The following is a 20,474-nucleotide window of genomic DNA, read 5'->3' on the forward strand; positions in this document are numbered from 1 at the left end:
GAGAATCCCATGGAGAGGGGAGTCTGGTGGGCTACAGTACATGGGGTCGCAAAAGAGTCTGGCACAACTGAGTGACTGATACACAGCCAACAAAAATATAAGAAAAGGAAAAAAGAGGCATGACATGGGGAAAGAGGACAGTATATTTGAAAAAGAACTACATAAAAATCTCAAGAATACACATACAAAATATAGATTACATTCAATTTTAAAAGATGTATCAATAAACAATATAGAAAAATTACTGATATGGGTTTCAGTTTCATAAAAGATGACTACTTAACATAGACTTTGGATTCTGTCTTTTAAAGCAACTTTGTAGGACTAAGAACGAAACTTGAAATCTAAGAAATAAGGGAAAACACCGTGAGCTAATCTACAGGGGGAAATGAATTACTAGGAATTAGTTGTATATGGGTAGACAAAGAAGTAGTTAGCCAGCGTGGCTCTGAGAAAATAAATAAGCAAAACATTGTGTAAGCTATGCTTTAACTGTTTACAAGTCCAATAGGAAACAAAAAGAAAACCAGCAAAGGTACAGAAGATGTAAACAATATATGATGGACACAGAGGATTCTGCATTTAATCAGAGAATATTATCTTTCCCAAGCACAAGTACAATTTTCTAAAAACTCTAGCCTAAAGCAAGTCAAAATTACCAAGAATAGGTAATTTATATGAGTAGATAATCCTAACATCAAAACACAATCAAATTAAAAGTAAACAAAAAAATTAATTAAAACTCTATGTTGTGGAGGCTGCAATTCTAAGTCACCTGTGGAACAAAAATAATGGAATTTCAAGAACACTTAAAACTAAATGATAATAAAAATATCACATATAAAAACTTGTGAAATGCAACAAAGGTAGCACTTACCTCAAACAAAGAAAAGCTAAAAAATTAGCTCACATAAGATATAAGAAAAATAAGAAGATATACTCCCCCAAAGTGGAACAGAATTCAGAACAAAAATTAATGATATACAAAACAAAATCTGAGAGGGAAAAAAAATCAACAAGTATGCTCAAAATCATTCATCTTCAAGAATGTTCAAATTAGACCCACAATTATATTTTCTGTTCAAATAAATGGCTAACATTTTTTAAAAATTGACAATATTAGGTTTTGTGATGTGTAGAACTATGGAACTCTCAATACATTGCCACAGGAGTGAAAATAAGCTGTAAACACCTTGGAAATCTATTTCCATCTTAGAAAGGTAATCATACACCTGTCCCTTGACACAGAAAGTTCACTCCAAAAGAAATGTTTCAAAAAGATATGTACAAGGATGTTTACAGGATTATTATTCACAATAGCCTCAAACTGGAAACAATTCAAACGTGCATCAGTAGGAGAATGGATCAGCTTGTGATCTGTTTATGTGATAGGATTCCTCCCCAGGAATAAAAAAAAAAAAAAAAAAAAAAAAAAAAACTATTGCAACAGGCAACAGAAATAGATTACGTTGAGTGAAAGAAGCCAAATACAGAAGTGTACATAGTGCATGATGCCATAAACAAAGTTCAACAACAGGCACAACTATTTCACGGTTTTGATCCAAGAGCGCGTGAGAATGGGGCTAGACTAGGGACTGAACAGACATGTAAAACACTGGGCGTAACATGGGTGTACGTTCGTATCAAAGCAGAATGCAGTTTTCATAACGGTACACCACCTCCCATTCTGAACACTGTCCTGCGTGTAACGGGGCTGGTCACTGTCCCAAAAGAGATGGAATGGAATCCACTCTCCCCGCGCCTCTGAAGTCAGGGACTTGACTGACACAGTAGAGCAGAATAATACTCTGGGATACCCGACCACAAAGCGGTCCTTGCAGCGTCCTCCTCGGTCCCCTGGCTGCGCGCTCAGAGCCCAGCAGCCCGTGGAGAGCACGCCCGAGCCCCCCGGCCGACAGCTCTCCCGGAGCGCCCCGCGGGCCCGCCGCTGACCGCACGCAGGAACCGCAGGCAAGGCAGCGAGCCGTCCGTGCTGGTCAAGGCCTCAGAAGACCGAGGCCTCAGCTGACAGGTAGGTGAAATCACAGGCGACAGCCCACGGAAGACTCACCCAGCTGCGAACAACCGACTCCAGGACCGAAACTCGGTAAAAATGTCCGCCCCTGAGTGCCGGTGATGGTGGCAGCAACGGGTACCCAGTGCAACTCGCTGACTTGCACGATGAGCATTAATGCATTTCACTATCTGCAACTTTTACCTCAATGACCGATGGAAAGAGAATACATTAGAGTTAGGTTTAGTGACGTTTAACAGGAGAAAAATGACAACACCTCAGACAAGATAGAGGTATTGCTCCTCAATGTTAAAAAAAAAAAAAAAAAATTAAGTCTAAAGTTACACAGTTTAGGGTCCGTCTGTCAGCCTCACAGCCCTGAGAAACCAAGTCATGGCGACCGTCAGGCCTACGTCGCTTCAGCTTGTTCTCCAGTTCACGCACGTGTCAGTCACCCAGCCGCGTCCGACTCTGTGACCCCATGGATTGTAGCCGCTCAGGCTCCTCTGCCCAGGGGATTTCCCTGGCAAGGATACTGGGGTGGGCAGCCTTTCCCTTCTCCAGGGGATCTTCCCGACCCAGGGATCGAGCCCAGATACCCGCACTGCAGGCGGATTCTTCACAGGCTGAGACACCAGGGGAGTTCACGCATCAGGTCACTGGGAGGCGCCAACAGTCACCCTCTACCCCTTTCTTCAGGGGAGCTCCGCTGATCCAGGCTCCTTTGCACCCCTCCTCCTCTTCCCCTAAATCAGGACGCCACTGTCTTTGTCTTAAATGAACACAGCGACTGCTTACCTTCCGGTCTCCTTCGGATCTCTCTTCCTCTGGGCTCACCTTTTACGTGACTGCCAGAGTAACTATTCCAAACATAAATTTCCTGATTGTGTTTCGCTTCTTCCACCCCCACTGCTGTCAAACCCAAGTGTGTGTGCCCTGCACACAGTGAGGCCAAACTGAGAAGCTTGATTTTGGAGCAGAGAAAGGCTGATCACAGGCTCAGGCACGGGGAACAAGCCTTCATGCTGGAAAAGCCCGCACTCCCCTAATGAGCACTTCCCTCGGTCTGTGCCTCAGAAGGCAGAGAAGGTCAAGGACGCTAGAAGCCTTTCTCCTGCAAACAAGGAATGGGGGACACAGATGGGCTTTGTACCCAGGAGGGTCCCATAGCATCGTGTCTGGTTTTAGCATGAGGGCAAAGGGAACACATGTAAAATCATGTCCCTTTGAGACTAGTTAAGAGATTAAAGACGTTTAACATGTAACAGAGAATTATGGGTGGTCGGGTCATCCTTCATGCCTCGTAAATGTGAAACCTCTATGTATTTTTTTTTCCCATTTATTTTTATTAGTTGGAGACTAATTACTTTACAATATTGTAGTGGTTTTTGCCATACATTAACATGAATCAGCCATGTATTTTTTAAGAACCCCTCTCCCATCTAGTTGGTACTTCTCTATTCTGAGGAAATAAGTAATGTTTTTCCCTTTCTTTCTTATCCGAATTTCTCCAAGGCAGAAAGGTGAAACTGCCTGAAGGCACTGACTTTTTCCTTACTTAAAAATACACACACACACGCAAAATTAGTTTCCTGAAGAGCTTGCACGGGGTGCCCTGTAGGAGGAAGAAGGCTCCTAGAGATCGTGGGGACTGTGGCAACGTCACAGAGAAGAGACCTACATGGACACAGAGGCTACACTTCTTTCTTTTTCTATATCACAGTGGGTTCATCAATGCTCACCGACATGCTTCCTTAACAGAAACTAAAGGAGACGGCTGCATAAACCACAGGGCTAGCCTGGGCCAGAAAAGCCCAAGGCAGCAACAATACACTGACCCAAAGGTTTTCCAGCGGGACCATGAGGGCAGAGCCCGCCCAGATGAGTGCCAAAGGGTGGGCGCGTGGCCTCTGCCTCATGACTGTGTTCAGATCTCTGCCCAGAGGGGCCCCTGCGATGCTGGGCTCTGTTACCACAGCTTTGAAGGAGCTCAAGGGCCGGCGCACGCTCCGGCTGTTTCTTAAACTCACCGCCCCTTTCCCTGAATTATGATGACTACCCACCTCTTCCCAGGCAGGTTTGTTAGTGGTAGAGAACCTGCCTGCCAATTTGGGAGATGTAAGAGGCGTGGGTTCGATCCCTGGGTCAGGAAGATCCCCTGGAGGAGGGCATGGCCACCCACTCCAGTGTTCCTGCCTGGAGAATCCCACGGACAGAGGAGCCTGGCGGACTGCGCTTCACGGGGTCTCAGAGTCAGACAGAGCTGAAGCGGCTTAGCACTCGACACACACATCTCTCACCTCTCAGAAAGCTTCCAGCTTCCTCCGTGGGAGAGAAGACGTCTTTAGGGCATGATCTCTCCCATCCCCATTCCTTGATCTATGAACAAATTTTCTGCTCTGCTTTGCCAAACATGGGCTCCTTCAATAGGCCCGAGTGACACCAGGCAAGGGAAGACCCTTGAAAGCTGAAGCTTCAATGCTCTGGCCACGTGATGCGAAGAGCTGACTCATTGGAAAAGACCTTGATGCTGAGAAAGATTGAGGGCAGGAGAAGAAGGGGATGACAGAGGATGAGATGGTTGGATGGCATCACCGACTCAATGGACATGAGTTTGGGTAAACTCCAGGAGTTGGTGATGGACAGGGAGGCCTGGCATGCTGCGGTTCATGGGGTCGCAGAGAGTCGGACACAACTGAGCGAATGAACTGAACTGAAGGAAAGACCCTAATTGGAGTCTACCTGATCCAAGAGGGCTGGTAACAGAGAGATGTTTCCTGAGACTGGAATGGAGGTTACAGGTGATTTGGAGCAAACTCCTTTATTGTAGCAGCACCCCCAGGAACACAGAAGCAGCACAGAAGCAATGTCTGGGCACTAAGTGTGGATGGACCGGACCCCATAGCACAGAAGGGGTAGGAAAATCTTCTGCTGGCCTCACTGTGGTCCAGAAGAGACGACAAAACAGAGGAGACGCTCTGGATGCAACATTTGGCCAGATGTTCCGTGGTGCCCTCCAGTGCTTTGCCGATACATAAGCACCCAGGACTTTTGTATAACCCCAGGGTAGAGACAGGCTTAACAGAAACTAAGACTGAATATCCAATCAGAACAGAGGTTTGGAGGGTATACAATCAATTCAAGTACAGGAATATTTCCCGCACACATAAGTCCCTCAACTATGATTCATAACTACTTCATGTCTTTTTATCTTTGTACCAGTAAATAAAGTACTTGACATTTTCCCAGAAATAACAAATAAATATAATCCGTAGTTAACATGAAATAGTAATATTCAAAACACTGAAAACTGAAGTGGTTAAAGTATTCACATATAATTTAGAAAGCCTTGGGCGATGAGGAAAATGAAGTGAAAGGTACCATTAAGGTCTGAACATGAACTATTCTCATTCACTTCTCTTCAGTCATTTATTCAGGAAACCTGCAATGAGCTGACATTTAAATGACAGTCTTGTTCTGACTTGGTTAAATATCTTAAATCTCATTTAATCACTGAAAGGATTTCGTTCTAAAAATGGAACCAGAGAATCTCACACATGTACCTTCAGGAAAATAAAACTTAAGAACTAAGAGACTGTTTTCCCATCAATGCCCAGCTAACAAAAAATCAGAACTTGTCTCCTGAGCAATGAGTATCCACAAAGAATCTTTCCCCCATTTTCAATCCATGAATGTACTGATCGAACTCTGGCTGGACTTCCCCCTCTTTGGACTCTTTCCACAAAAAATACAGCCCATGCCTAACCCTCAGTAGACTCACCTGTAGCTTGCTATGGTTGGCATTTTCCGAATTACAATTCCTCTGCTATTCCCAAATAAACTCAATTGCTGGTAATTCCAGCTTGCCTCAGTTTCCCTCTTTATTTAGGATGATACCCAATATAGAAAGCCATTTGGCTTTGATGCAAACTACTCACATGATGAATGGTTGGTGGAAGAATGGCAAAAATGGATATAACTGTCCCTGAATTATTGTATTGGATTTTTGCTGTGTGCCAGTTATAGTCATTGACACTGGACTAAAGATGAGCAGGGCCTTGAGACCCCAGGCACCAAAGCCCTTTTGGCCCCCATTTCTTGTAGGCAAGACTCCAGCCTTCAGGACCTTCCCTGAGTTTCAAAGGTGAGATTCAACAGTTGCTAATCAAGGGAGGACCAGCCAAGAAACCACCTGAAGCACCATTAAAGGGACCACAGAGGTTCATCAAGATTAGGAGACCTGACCTCCTAAGATGAGACCAAGGGCCTGCAAGCCCTGTTGAAGCGTCAAACCTTTGCCACCTGATGTGAAGAGCTGACTCACTGGAAAAGACCCTGATGCTGGGAAAGATTGAAGACAAAAAGAGAAGAGGGTGGCACAGGATGAGATGGTTGGATGGCATCACCAACTCAATGGACATGAGTCTGAACAAACTCCAGGAGATAGTGAGGACAGGGAAGCATGGCATGGTGCAGTCCATGGGGTCACAAAGAGTTGGGCATGACTTAGTGACTGAACAACAAAGCCCTACTCAAACCCTAATCTTGTTAGAGACCCCATCTTTGAACCATCATTATAAAACCCTTCATCAAATCCTCCTGGGTTGAAAAACAGTTTTTCAAGGCAAGAGCCGGCTGTGCTCACCCTTTGCCTGGCAAAGTAATAAAACTAGCCTTTCTACTTCACTCAAAACTCTTGTCTCAGATTTGATTCCTCACCCATGTACAAGAGAGGTTGAGCTTTCAGTAGCAGGATCTAGAGAATAGTCAGACTTAAGTATGAATTAGATATGTTTCATACCTATCTAGCATAGACTCAGAATTTAAATTTTTAACATTAATCCCTAGTGTACTTTTTAAGCTCCAGTTGAAACAAACTTGGAAAGGTATATTTTAAAAAACAATTTCCAAGAAGTATACAAAATTATACTAAGCCTTTGGCTTGGTAATGTGCACTAGAAAATACAAGATTTAGACTTTAACCTTAAGAAAGAAACAGTGGTTAATTGACCAAAGATAACCTAAAGATAGAATCCATTCAGATACATTGTGGAGATAAGATTAAAAAGTGGGGGAAAGGGGAGATCCTATCACCTTGTGTGTTAGTCGCTCAGTCCTGTCCAACTCTTTGCAACCCCATGGACTCTAGCCCACCAGGCTCCTCTGTCCATGGGGTTCTCTAGGCAAGAATACTGGAGTGGGTTGCCATCTTCTTCTCCAACCATCACCTTACCTCTTCCTAGAAATTTTTCCTAAGAGATAACTTGTGCCCTTTTCTCAAGATTAATTGCTTTTTAAAAAATCCTTGCATTTCACATTCTCAAGGATTCTCTCCTGGCCCCCTTACTTGCCAAACTTTTGAAATTTTTAGAAATCTCAAAGAGTCTGCGAGAGGGGCGGGGGGCGCATCTCGCCAAGTCTGTAAGGACTTGGAAACTGCCCAGCGCGGGAGGCAGGATTCAGAGCTAAGGATTCCCGCAGGACAAGGAAGTCCGAGTGCAGAGTAAACTAAAAGAATTCCCCGATTGATTGACAGCAACGGGAAAGCTGCTCAGCATAAAGCCACGTCCCCATCCCCGGCCCCTCCGCACTCCCTGCTGCAGGGATCCCCTGGGTGCCCGGGGGCCTTATGGTGAGCCTGGGCGGGGAGCGCGGCAGCGAGCGCCTCCAGACAGCCAGGGCCAAGGAACCCGAGGCGGAAGGCTCGGTGCCCCCATCTGTGGACCTCCGGGCGGGCCCGGGGTGGGGACGTGACTGTAACCTCAGCTCCCGAGTGACCAGAAGCAACTCACCCAGGGCTCGCGCGCTCCGGACCAGCAGGTTGCTAAGGACGCGGTGGGAGGTGCTCAGAGAGGGAAAGCCAGCTTCTCTAGGGTTAGCTGAACACGGCTAGCCAATCAGGGCCCGCCGGGGAAGGCCAGCCGCTTTAGGGTCAGCTGACCAAGGCTAGCCAATCAGAACCCGGCAAGGAAGTTCGGCTCAATTCAGACGCTCCCTCTTGTCAGAATCTCTGCGACCCCAGGGACTGCACCACGTCAGGGCTCCCTGTCCATCACCAACTCCCGGAGTTTACTCAAACTCATGCCCATTGCCTCTGTGATGCCATCCAACCATCTCATCCTCTGGCTTCCCCTTCTCCTCCAACCTTCAATCTTTCCCAGCATCAGGGTCTTTTCAAATGAGTCAGTTCTTCGCATCAGGTGGCCAAAGTATTAGAATTTCAGCTTCAACATCAGTCCTTCCAATGAACACCCAGGACTGATCTCCTCTAGAATGAATTGGTTGGATTTTCTTGCAGCCCAAGGGACTCTCAAGAGTCTTCTCCAACACCACAGTTCAAAAGCATCAATTCTTCGGTGCTCAGCTTTCTTTATAGTCCAACTCTCACATCCGTACATGACCACTGGAAAAGCCATAGCTTTGACTAGATGGACTTTTGTTGGCAAAGTAATATCTCTGCTTTTTAATATGCTGTCTAGGTTGGTCATAACTTTTCTTCCAAGGAGCAAGCGTCTTTTAATTTCATGGCTGCAGTCACCATCTGCAGTGATTTTGAAGCCCAAAAATTAAAGTCTGTCCCTGTTTCCACTGTTTCCCCATCTATTTGCCATGAAGTAATGGGACTGGATGCCATGATCTTAGTTTTCTGAATGTTGAGTTTTAAGCCAACTTTTTCACTCTCCTCTTTCACTTTCATCAAGAGGCTCTTTAGTTCTCCTTCGGTTTCTGCTATAAGTGTGGTCATCAGCATATCTGAGGTTATTGATATTCCTCCCAGCAATCTTCATTCCAGCTTGTGCTTCATCCAGCCCAGCATTTTGCATGATGTACTCTGCATATGACTTAAATAAGCACAGTGACAATATACAGCCTTGACGTACTCCTTTCCCAATCTGGAACCAGTCTGTTGGTCCATGTCCAGTTCTAACTGTTGCTTCCTGACCTGCACACAGGTTTCTCAAGAGGCAGGTAAGGTGGTCTGGTATTCCCATCTCTTTCAGAATTGTCCACAGTTTGTTGTGATCCACACAGTTAAAGGCTTTGGCATAGTCAATGAAGCAGAAGTAGATGTTTTCCTGGAACTCTCTTGCTTTTTCCATGATCTTACAGATGTTGGCAATTTGATATCTGGTTCCTCTGCCTTTTCTATATCCAGCTTGAACATCTGGAAGTTCACAGTTCACATACTGTTGAAGCCTGGCTTGGAGAATTTTTGAGCATTACTTTACTAGCATGTGAGATGAGTGCAATTGTGCAGTAGCTTGAGCATTCTTTGGCATTGCCTTTCTTTGTGATTGGAATGAAAACTAACCTTTATATATGGAATTTAGAAAGATGGTAACGATAACCCTATATGCAAAACAGAAAAAGAGACACAGATGTACAGAACAGACTTTGGGACTCTGTGGGAGAAGGCGAGGGTGGGATCTTTTGAGAGAACAGCATCGAAACATGTATATTATCAAGGGTGAAACAGATCACCAGCCCAGGTTGGATGCATGAGACAAGTGCTTGGGGCTGGTGCACTGGGAAGACCCAGAGGGATGGGGTGGAGAGGGAGGGGGGAGGGGGGATCGGGATGGGGAACACATGTAAATCCATGACTGATTCATGTCAATGTATGGCAAAAACCACTACAATACTGTAAGGTAATTAGCCTCCAACTAATAAAAATAAATGGAAGAAAAAAAGAAAACTGACCTTTACCATTCCTGTGGCCACTGCTGACTTTTCCAAATTTGCTGGAATATTGAGTGCAGCACTTTCACAGCATCATCTTTCAGGATTTGAAATAGCTCAACTGGAATTTCATCACCTCCACTAACTTTGTTCGTAGTCATGCTTCCTGGGGCCCACTTGACTTCACATTTCTGCATGTCTGGCTCTAGGTGAGTGATCATACCATCGTGATTATCTGGGTCATGAAGATCTTTTTTGTACAGTTCTTCTGTGTATTCTTGCCACCTCTTCTTAATATCTTCTGCTTCTGTTAGGTCCATACCATTTCTGTCCTTTATTGTACCCATCTTTGCATGAAATATTCCCTTGGAATCTCTAATTTTCTTGAAGAGATCTCTAGTCTTTCCCATTCTACTCTTTTCCTCTATTTCTTTGCACTGATCACTGAGGAAGGCTTTCTTATCTCTCCTTGCTATTCTTTGGAACTCTGCATTCAAATGGGAATATATTTCCTTTTCTCCTTTGCTTTTCACTACTCTTCTTTTCACAACTATTTGTAAGGCCACCTCAGAGAGGCATTTTGCTTTTTTGCATTTCTTTTTCTTGGGGATGGTCTTGGTCCCTGTCTCCTGTACAATATCATGAACATCCATCAATAGTTCATCAGGGACTCTCTCAGATCTAATCCCTTGAATCTGTTTATCACTTCCACTGTATAATCAAGGGATTTGATTTAGGTCATACCTGAATGGTCTAGTGGTTTTCCCTACTTTCTTCAATTTAAGTCTGAATTGGCAAGAAGGAGTTTGATTTGATCCACTGTCAACTCCTGGTCTTGTTTTGGCTGACTGTATAGAGCTTCTCCATCTTTGGCTGCAAAGAATATAATCAATCTGATTTCAGTATTGACCATCTGGTGATGTCCACATGTAGAGTCTTCTCTTGTGGTGTTGGAAGAGGGGGTTTGCTATGACCAGTGCGTTCTCTTGGCAAAACTCTATTAGCCTTTGCCCTGCTTCATTCTGTGCTGCAAAGTCAAATTTGCCTGTCACTCCAGGTGTTTCTGGACTTCCTACTTTTGCATTCCAGTCCCCTATAATGAAGATGACATCTTTTTTGGTGTTAGTTCTGGAAAGTCTTGTAGGTCTTCATAGAACCATTCAACTTCAGGTTCTTCAGCATTACTGAAGGGAAGGCTGGCCTCTTTAGAGTCAGCTGACCATGCCTAGCCAATCAGGGCCCGCCAGTGCAGTTCTGCCTTCTGCAACCCACCGTCACCATTGCAAGCGTTCATTTCCTAGTGAATAGCTGCAAGCATGTGTGAGCCCTTTATTAACTGTAAAGCAAATCACAAAACAGTGGTAATGAATTATTTTAAATACTGTGCATGTAAGTTGGATATCTAGCCAGCAACTGCAGCAAGAAATGCCTTGCCAATGCTTTAATGCCTCCTCCAAAGCCTCGCCTCTCCTCTGTGGCAAAAATAAATAAAATCAGTGTGCACACTATGCAGATGTGGCTGTGTCTTCTGGTCAAATGCTGCTCCTGAGTTTTACATGGAACTTGAAATTCACCCAAGTCCTTCTCAAGTCAGTTCAGTTACGTCACTAAGTTGTGTCTGACTCTTTGGGACCCCATGGACTGTAGCACACCAGGCTTCCCTGTCCATCACCATCTCTCGGAGCTTATTCAAATTCATGTCCATTGAGTTGATGATGCCATCCAACCATCTCATCCTCTATTGTCCCCTTCTCCTGCTGCCTTCAATCTTTCCCAGCATCAGGGTTTTTTCCAATGAGTCAGTTCTTTGCATCAGGTGACCAAAGTATTGGAGTTTCAGCTTCAGCATCAGTCCTTCCAATGAACACCCAAGACTGTTCTCCTTTAGGATGGACTGGTTGGATCTCCTTGCAGTCCAAGGGACTCTCAAGAGTCTTCTCCAACACCACAGTTCAAAAGCATCAATTCTTCGATGCTCAGCTTTCTTTATAGGCCATCTCTCACTTCCATACATGACTACTGGAAAAACCATAGCTTTCATGAGAGGTACCTTTGTTGGCAAAGTAATGTCTCTGCTTTTTAATATGCTGCCTAGGTTGGTCATAATTTTTCTTCCAAGGAGTAAGCGTCTTTTAATTTCATGGCTGCAGTCACCATCTGCAGTCATTTTGGAGTCCAAAATAATAAAATCTACCACTCTTTCCCCATCTCTTTGCCATGAAGTGATGGGACCGGATGCCATGATCTTAGTTTTCTGAATGCTGAGTTTTTTGTTTTTGTTTGTTTGTTTGTTTCCATTTATTTTTATTAGTTGGAGGCTAATTACTTTACAATATTGTAGTGGTTTTTGAGTTTTAAACCAACTTTTTCACGCTCCTCTTTCACTTTCATCAAAAGGCTCTTTAGTTCTTCTTCACTTTCTGCCATAAGCGTGGTGTCATCTGCATATCAGAGGTTATTGATATTTCTCCTGGCAATCTTGATTCCAGTGTGTGCTTCATCCAGCCCAGCATTTTGCATGATGTACTCTGCATATAAGGATCCCTCTCGATTAGGATCATGGATTTTAAAGAAAGGCAGGTGGTTCCATACATGCCAACTATAAGGGGGCAAATTTAAACACATACAAATGCTCAGTTTTAAAGGTAGTGAAAGTGATATTGAAGTCGCTCAGTCGTGTCTGACTCTTTGCAACCCCATGGACTGTAGCCTACCAGGTTCCTCCTTCCATGGGATTTTCCAGGCAAGAATACTGGAGTGGTGAGTATCTCCCCAAAAAAGAAATATATGTTTACAAAAATCTCTGTGTCTAGTAACAGGTGAACACTTTCAAATATTCTAGTAAAGTTTGCAAAGCTTTTACTAAGAGCAATTCTGATTCAATTTAAAGCTAAGGAACAGGGATTGTCCTGGTGCAATAAATCACCTTAAAAAATTAAGAACTTCAAAAGAAAATTTAACTAATCCTGATGAAATGCATCCGTCCTGAATTGTTTCTGTTCATAATAAGCACCAAATAAGTCTTTTAATATTTTAAACTACATTTTGATATTTGAAACAAAAATTATTGGTCCAAATCCATAGAATGCCTCAAGAGTGAACTCTAATATAAACTATCAACTTTGGGTGATTGTGATTATGATGTGTCAATATAGGTTCATCACTTGTAACAAATTACCAGTCTGATTAAGGCATTCATGGTGGGGGTGACTATCCATTAGTGGAAATGGTGAGTGTATATAAGAAATCACTCTACCCTCCTCTTAATTTTGCTGTGAACCTAGAAATACTCAAAAATGGTAATAATACAGACTGCAAAAATAAAGCGTTTGAAAATAATAACTTAAAAAGCAGTTCTGATCCCAGGCTTCTCGGAAACACATCCTCCTAATAAAGCAGTTAGTTGAGGATAAGAACAAAAGTGAAATTGAGAGAGACTGTAAAGGGTATTTCTTAGCAGACCCTAGAGTGCTAACTCACATAGTACATAGTACATGTTTCCAAAAGAGAGAAAATATAAAAATATTAAAAAATTAGTATGGGGGAAACTTATTCAAAACAAAAGAAAACAAAAAAACTTGAAATAGCAAATCAAGAGTGCCTACCATATTTCAAATAAGATGAATATGTAAAGACTGTTGCACTTAAAAATAGTTTGGTGAGTTTTTTAAAATTTTATTTCAAGAGATCCAGGAAAAATGTTAAAAGTATAAAAAATACAAAGCGTTAAATGGGTTACTTTCAAAGAAATAAAAAGCAGGTTAGTTAAAACATTCTTTAATATAAAAGTCAGTTGATTCTACAAATCATTTACAAAAAAAGCCACTATCCACAAAATTCTACAGGAAAGATAACTAATGAACATGACTGTATAGGAAAGTATTCACAATCTCCCTACTTTTACTCTTTAAGATTAAACCATTCAAAATTAACCAAAGGATAGCTCACTTAGACATTAATCAAAATTAAGAACTAAAAAGGTAGAAGATGGAAAAAATTGATGAGTGAGTGAGTGCGTGAAAGTCTGTCAGTTGTGTCCGACTCTTTGCAAACCCATGGATTATACAGTCCGTGAAATTCTCCAGGCCAGAATACTGGAGCGGGTAGCCATTCTTTTCTCAAGGGCATCTTCCCAGCCATAGGGGTCAAACCCAGGTCTCACGCATTGCAGACAGATTCTTTACCAGCCAAGCCACAAGTGCAGCCCAGAAAGAATTGATATTGAGCCCTAAAACAAGGTGTGCCTAAATAACTTAATTTTTCCTTGGCCACAAAATGAAATGGCCAAAAACATTTTAAACTAGATGATATGTTTATAGTTTTTATAATTCAAGTTAAAATAAAGAAGTGTGAGAAAGTAGTAGGGCCATTTCTCAGTTTTCAAAAAGGAAAGCACTTTTATTTCCAATATTCTGGGTGGCAGGTCATAGAGGATCCTGCTGTGGTTTATGTCGGAGAGTGTTTTGCTATGTTTTCCTCTAGGATTTTAATAGTTTCTGGTCTTATGTTTAGATAAACAAATGGGACCTAATTAAAATTAAAAGCTTCTGCACAACAAAGGAAACTATAAGCAAGGTGAAAAGACAGCCTTCAGAATGGGAGAAAATAATAGCAAATGAAGAAACAGACAAAGGATTAATCTCAAAAATATACAAGCAACTCCTGAAGCTCAATTCCAGAAAAATAAAACCCCAATCAAAAAGTGGGCCAAAGAACTAAACAGACATTTCTCCAAAGAAGACATACAGATGGCTAACAAACACATGAAAAGATGATCAACATTAGTCATTATCAGAGAAATGCAAATCAAAACCACAATGAGGTACCATTTCACGCCAGTCAGAATGGCTGCTATCCAAAAGTCTACAAGCAATAAATGCTGCAGAGGGTGTGGAGAAAAGGGAACACTTTTACACTGTTGGTGGGAATGCAAACTAGTACAGCCGCTATGGAGAACAGTGTGGAGATTCCTTAAAAACTGGAAATAGAACTGCCATATGACCCAGCAATCCCACTCCTAGAAACACCGAGGAAACCAGAACTGAAAGAGACACGTGTACCCCAATGTTCATTGCAGCACTGTTTATAATAGCTGGGACATGGAAGCAACGTAGATGTCCATCAGCAGATGAATGGATAGGAAAGCTGTGGTACATATACACCATGGAATATTATTCAGCCATTAAAAAGAATACATTTGAATCAGTTCTAATGAGGTGGATGAAACTGGAGCCTATTATACAGAGTGAAGTAATCCAGAAAGAAAAACACCAATACAGTATACTAACGCATATATATGGAATTTAGAAAGATGGTATCAATAACCCTGTATGCGAGATAGCAAAAGAGACACAGATGTATTGAAGAGTCTTTTGGACTCTGTGGGCGAGGGCAAGGGCAGGATGATTTGGGAGAATGGCATTGAAACATGTAAATTATCATATGTGAAGCAGATCACCAGTCCAGGTTCGATGCATGAGACAGGGTGCCCAGGGCTGGTGCACTGGGATGACCCAGAGGGATGGGATGGGGAGGGAGGTGGGAGGGGGGTTCAGGATGGGGAACACATGTACACCCGTGGTGGATTCAAGTCAATGTATGGCAAAAACAATACAATATTGTAAAGTAAATAAATAAATAAACAGTAAAAAAAAAAAAAGAAGAAGAAGAAATCACTCAAAAAGGAAAGTAAAATAAAGATGTTCCACTCTTGTGAGCTTGGGGAATCCAGTTAGATCCTCAACTATACATGAAATAATGGATCTCAACAAATAAAAACATGTTTTTGGAAGAGAACACTTAATGGTGTAAAGAAAGAAATATTTCATGAAATAAAAAAACCTCTTAGGGTTATCAAATAAATTTTATGCAAGTACACTTCAAAGCTCAAAATGTGTGAATGTGTGTGTGTGTTTTTTTTAGGAGAGAGTGAAAAATGAAGTGATTTTAAAGTTCATTTGGAAAATTAAATGGCAAGTGAGCCAAAAAGATTACAAAAAGGAAGCAAGCACTGGCGGGCTTGGCTTAGTGCATATTAAAACTTACTGTGAGAATTATTCATTAGTCCACATAATACATTAGAAATAAAATATTCTAAACATCTTCAAATTCCATCCTCAAAAATGGTAGCTGCATCACAGTACCTAATTCAGTGACTCAAACATAGTACATGCTTAATAAATAGTGTTGGGTGAATTCCTGAATAGAAATGTAGATGATTTTCATTTCATCCTGTGAGCCAAATTTATTGAGTGTCAGAATTCCTGAGTGAAAATATTAATAGAAATGAATGACCTGCTTGTTGTATACTTCTGTTTAGCAGAATATTTTGCCAGCTCTTGAAAGCTGTCAAAATAGTCTGCTAAGCTTCACTTGCATTTTGACTCACATCTAAGTGAATAATAATAAAAAAAAAAAATTAGTTGCTCAGTCGTGTCCGACTCTTTGTGACCCCATGAACTCTAGCCCACCAGTGTCCTCTATCCATGGAATTCTCCAGGCAAGAATACAGGACTGAGTAGCCATTCCTTTTTCCAGGGGATCTTCCTGACCTAGCGACCAAACCCAGGTCTCCCGCACTGCCAGGAGATCCCTTACTCTCTGAGCCACCAGAGAAGCTCCAGGGGAATGATAAGTGGACTCAAAATATTTATTAAACTATTTCATGGTTATAAATATTTCTATCATGATTCTTTTCCAAAAAACAAATCCTTCACATCTATTTACTAAGGAACAAGGTAAAAATTTTAATCTATACGATTCTATTAATGTTTGTGTGAAATGTTCCTAATTATTAATGTTTAGTGCTTACAGTATCTTCTATCCATTAATTGTTATATGATGGTTTAAATGTAGTGACTTCAAAATATGAACATGAATTGTTTGATAACCCTCCATTCTAAAGAGGAAGCCAAACCCCTTCCCCTTGCATTGGATTTAGGGATTCACTTCTGGATAACAGAACATGGCAGGAGTGATGAGGTGGGATAAGGTCATAAAAGACTGTGGCTTCGTCTCCGTTGTCTCGGATCACTTGCTCTGAGGAGGAGTTAGGAGGTCTTGTTATGAAGACACTCAAGAAGTTCTATGGAGAGATGCATGTGGCAAGGTATTCGGAGCCCTTCTGATATCAAACCAGCAAGAATTCCACAATTAGCCGAGCAAGATACCTTAGAAATGGATCCTCCTGTTCTGATCAAGCCCAGTCAAGTCTAAAATGACTGGACCCCAAGTTGAAGTCTTGACTTCAACTTCACGAGAGACCCTGAGCCATAACCACTAATCTAAGCCACTTTCAGACTCCCAAACTACAGAAACTACAAGACAATAAATGTTTTAAGCTGCTTCGTTTGGGGGTAATTTGTTTTAACAAAACATAGAACCAATACAAATATTACACTGATATTCTCATAAAAGATATGTTGGCCATTCTTTTTAAATGCTACAGAGAATTAAGTACATTAATTTCTGAGTGACGTCTTTCTTAAACTAGTTTGAAGCCTTGCAATATGTACCTTTTCAACATTGTTATTTTAGAAAGGTTTTGAAGAAATATATGATGGAAGGGCTTTATTAGTGCTTTGCATGAATCCTGAATCACCAGTCACGTCTGACTCTTTTGACCCTACGGACTGCAGCCCACCCACCAGGCTCCTCTGTCCACGGCTCCAGGCTAAAATATTGGGAGTGGGTTTCCATTTCCTCCTCAGGGGATCTTCCCAACCCAGGGATAGAACCCGAGTCTCCTGCATCTTCTGCATTGGCAGGTGGGTTCTTTACCACTGAGTCACCTGGGAAGCCCGGTAGTGCTCTAGAGACTGTAAACTGCTATGAACGGATTTAATAATCTAAAAAAAACTTTACTGCCGTGTCCCATAACTAAATCTAGTGTATTTATTTTTTTCTAAAATAATTTTTCTTCTTAGCAAAAACAAAAACCATAAAATGCTACCTTAGAACAATTAGAAAGTGGAGAGTAAAAAAATAAAACCTACACCCAGATATAACATATATCCTTTTATTGTGTGTGTCTCTTTGTTGTTATTTTTACAAAAGTGAAATCATATCATGCACAATAGTTTTAATCTAATATGAACACATTCACTTGTCATTTACTATCTACCTCTGATATAATTATTCAATACGATGCCTCAAGCCCTTCTCAGCTCCTTCACCACTATCACTCTAGCTTACCTCAGCAGCTTACAACTTCCTACCAAGTAGAAGAGACTTTCACCTTTGCCCCAAAAGGAAGCCAGGTTTCTTTCTTCTAGAACATCATTAAGGTCACCGCCCCCCCTACTCTTAAAAAACCTAAATTCTTGTCTATCACCAACAAGGCCCTGTCCAACTTGGCCCCTGCGATCCTTTCAGCTCTCAGTGAATCCTTGCTCACTGGCTACCTCGTTTGTCATCAGACCTTATACTTAGCTCTGCTTTGAAAAATTTTTTCCAAGATAGTCACACATGGCTTATTCTTTCACTTCATTTATGTATGTTTAAAGATTATTTCAAAGATTATTGGCTTCCTTGACCAGCCAATCTAAAAATTCTGCCTCTATCATTTAAGTTTTAAATTATAATGCACATGTCATTACCTGACAATGTAAATGTTTGTTTCATTATTTCACATGATAAATTTATCTGTTATTTGCTTCCCAATAAGAATGTCAGTTCAACAATGTAGGGACTTCATCTTGTTTATTCATTACTCTATCCACATTGCTTAGAATAGTACCTGGTACAGTTAGGTGCTCAATAAATATATTTTGATTAAAGAACCATGGGGATGCACCATTTTAATTATTAGTGATAATTACTTGCTATTTGAAATCCTAACAATTTTTTCTATTGTGAGCAATTATATCATGAATATGTCCGTAAGTAAATATTTACACCCTATGTTTATTTCCTAAGATTTAGGAGTCAAAAGCTATGACTTTTTATGTTTTTTTGATACATACTGCCAAACTGCCCTCTATGGAAAAGTTGTTATATTTTAGGACTTCCCTGGTGGTCCAAGGGCTAAGACTCCAAGCTCCTGATGCAAGGGGCCCAGGTTTGACCTCAGGTCAGGAAACTAGCTCCTACATACCCCAACTAAAAATCCTGCATGCCTCAACAAAGATCAAAGATCCTACACCCTGCAAGTAAGACTTAGAACAGCCAAATAAATTAAAGAAATACATAAGTTGTTTTCTTGCCTGGAAAATTCTATGGACAGAGGAGCCTGGTGAGTACAGTCCATGGGGTCACAAGAGTTCGACACGACTGGACAACTGAGCGTGTGCACATACACGCACAATCACACATACACATAAAGTTGTTATATTTTATACCACTCCAGAAATGAATAAGAGCTACTTTTTTTTTTCTCACTTTGTACAATATTGTGGATTGCTCTTTTAAGCATTGTTATTTTTATAGAGGAAAAATGGTTATAACTCAAATTTGCCTTTCTCCTGTTACACAGATACTTGTTCATCTAAGTATTACCCATTTGTATTTCTTTAAAAATAGATTGCCTCTTCATGTCCTTTGCTTGTATTTCTACTGCTTTTCCCTTACTGATAAAGAGTTCGTTTTTACAATAAAGTAACCCACTGTCCAAACCATGTTAAAGTGTCATTTCCCCAGTTTGTGGTTTGTCTTTAAATTTTGATTATTGTGTTTTTACTTTTTTACCTCATGTAGAAATTTAAATGTTGTATGGTCAAATTGATTACTCTTTCTCTACACTGCTTTTGACTTTGCTGTCACCTTCACAAAGTTTTCCACTTCACTATCTGAAAAATATTCACCAAGTATTTTCTTCCAATATTCAACCTTCAAAAACTAAAAAAAAAGCAATATATTACAGCTGGAATTCATTTAATAGTAGGTCGTGAGGTGAGGCTGTTGTTTCTTCCTCTCAAGTGGCTACCCATTTACCCTCCTTTTAATAAGGCATCCTTTCTCCGGTGACATAGATGTGAAATTGTGAGATGCCCTTGCTTTTATTTTAGAAGTGTATATATATATGCACACACAGAGAGGCCTTTTTTTCCTCCTTTTAATAAATAAGTTTTGGACCTGAGCCAATCCCAATCTTGAGCCACCATTCTTAAGCAACACAGATATATTTTTATTACGTCCAGTAACTAACTGGATAGTAGATTTCCAGTAATTAGGTACTAGTGTTGGTGTAATACTGAATACACTTACTAAGGAATACATTTTCCCAGCCACATTACAACTAAAGAATGTCAGTCCACTCAAGACGAAGCGGATGATCACTTTGAAAAAAAGGTTCGCTTGTGGAAGCCTGAGAATAGCGCGTCAGAGTTCTCCTCTGAAAGCCCTCAGAATCCTGGGCGGCCAGGGGGAAGAAGGACCGAGGAAGAACCCATGCTGGGCTCGTTGAGATCTAGGGAGACACATGCTGCCAAAAGAGCCCATGGAGCTAATAAAAACAGGTAGTAGATGACTCTTTCGAAGTCCTCTTAATTGTTCAAGTAGGTCTCCATTTTGAACAGTATTGCTCGGGATTGAAATACGCCCCTGACTGATTCAGATGCACAAGGAGAAAAAAAGAAAACTACAGAAAACTATTCGTAGTCGTTTTGTGGTCTTAGCAAAGGAAGATGCTTAATTCCTAAATCCTGGAGAACAGTTTGTATTCTTGGGGTGGAGCCAGGAGGGCAGGAACTAGGAGGGCTTTCTCCCGCGACCTTCTATTCTAAGGCTTGCTCCAGCCGTCCACACACTTCCGGGTTCACTGGGCCGAACCAGGCATCTGAGT

At 41.5% G+C, this 20,474-nt stretch overlaps 1 protein-coding gene across 3 annotated transcripts in view; it reads right to left on the minus strand.

Moving 5' to 3' along the window:
- TMEM232 (transmembrane protein 232) overlaps positions 1-7,885 on the minus strand; it is a 272,688-nt gene extending 264,803 nt beyond the window's left edge. Inside the window, exon 1 of one of the 3 annotated variants that reach the window (XM_043913765.1) lies at positions 7,807-7,885. The gene's annotated coding sequence lies outside the window, so the exon portion shown is untranslated. The remainder of the gene's footprint in view (positions 1-7,806) is intronic. The other 2 variants (XM_043913767.1, XM_043913768.1) reach the window with 2 other exon arrangements.
- Between the last annotated feature and the right edge of the window lie 12,589 nt (positions 7,886-20,474).

Source organism: Cervus elaphus, chromosome 9 (genome assembly GCF_910594005.1).
Source record: "Cervus elaphus chromosome 9, mCerEla1.1, whole genome shotgun sequence".
Taxonomy (NCBI): domain Eukaryota; kingdom Metazoa; phylum Chordata; class Mammalia; order Artiodactyla; family Cervidae; genus Cervus; species Cervus elaphus.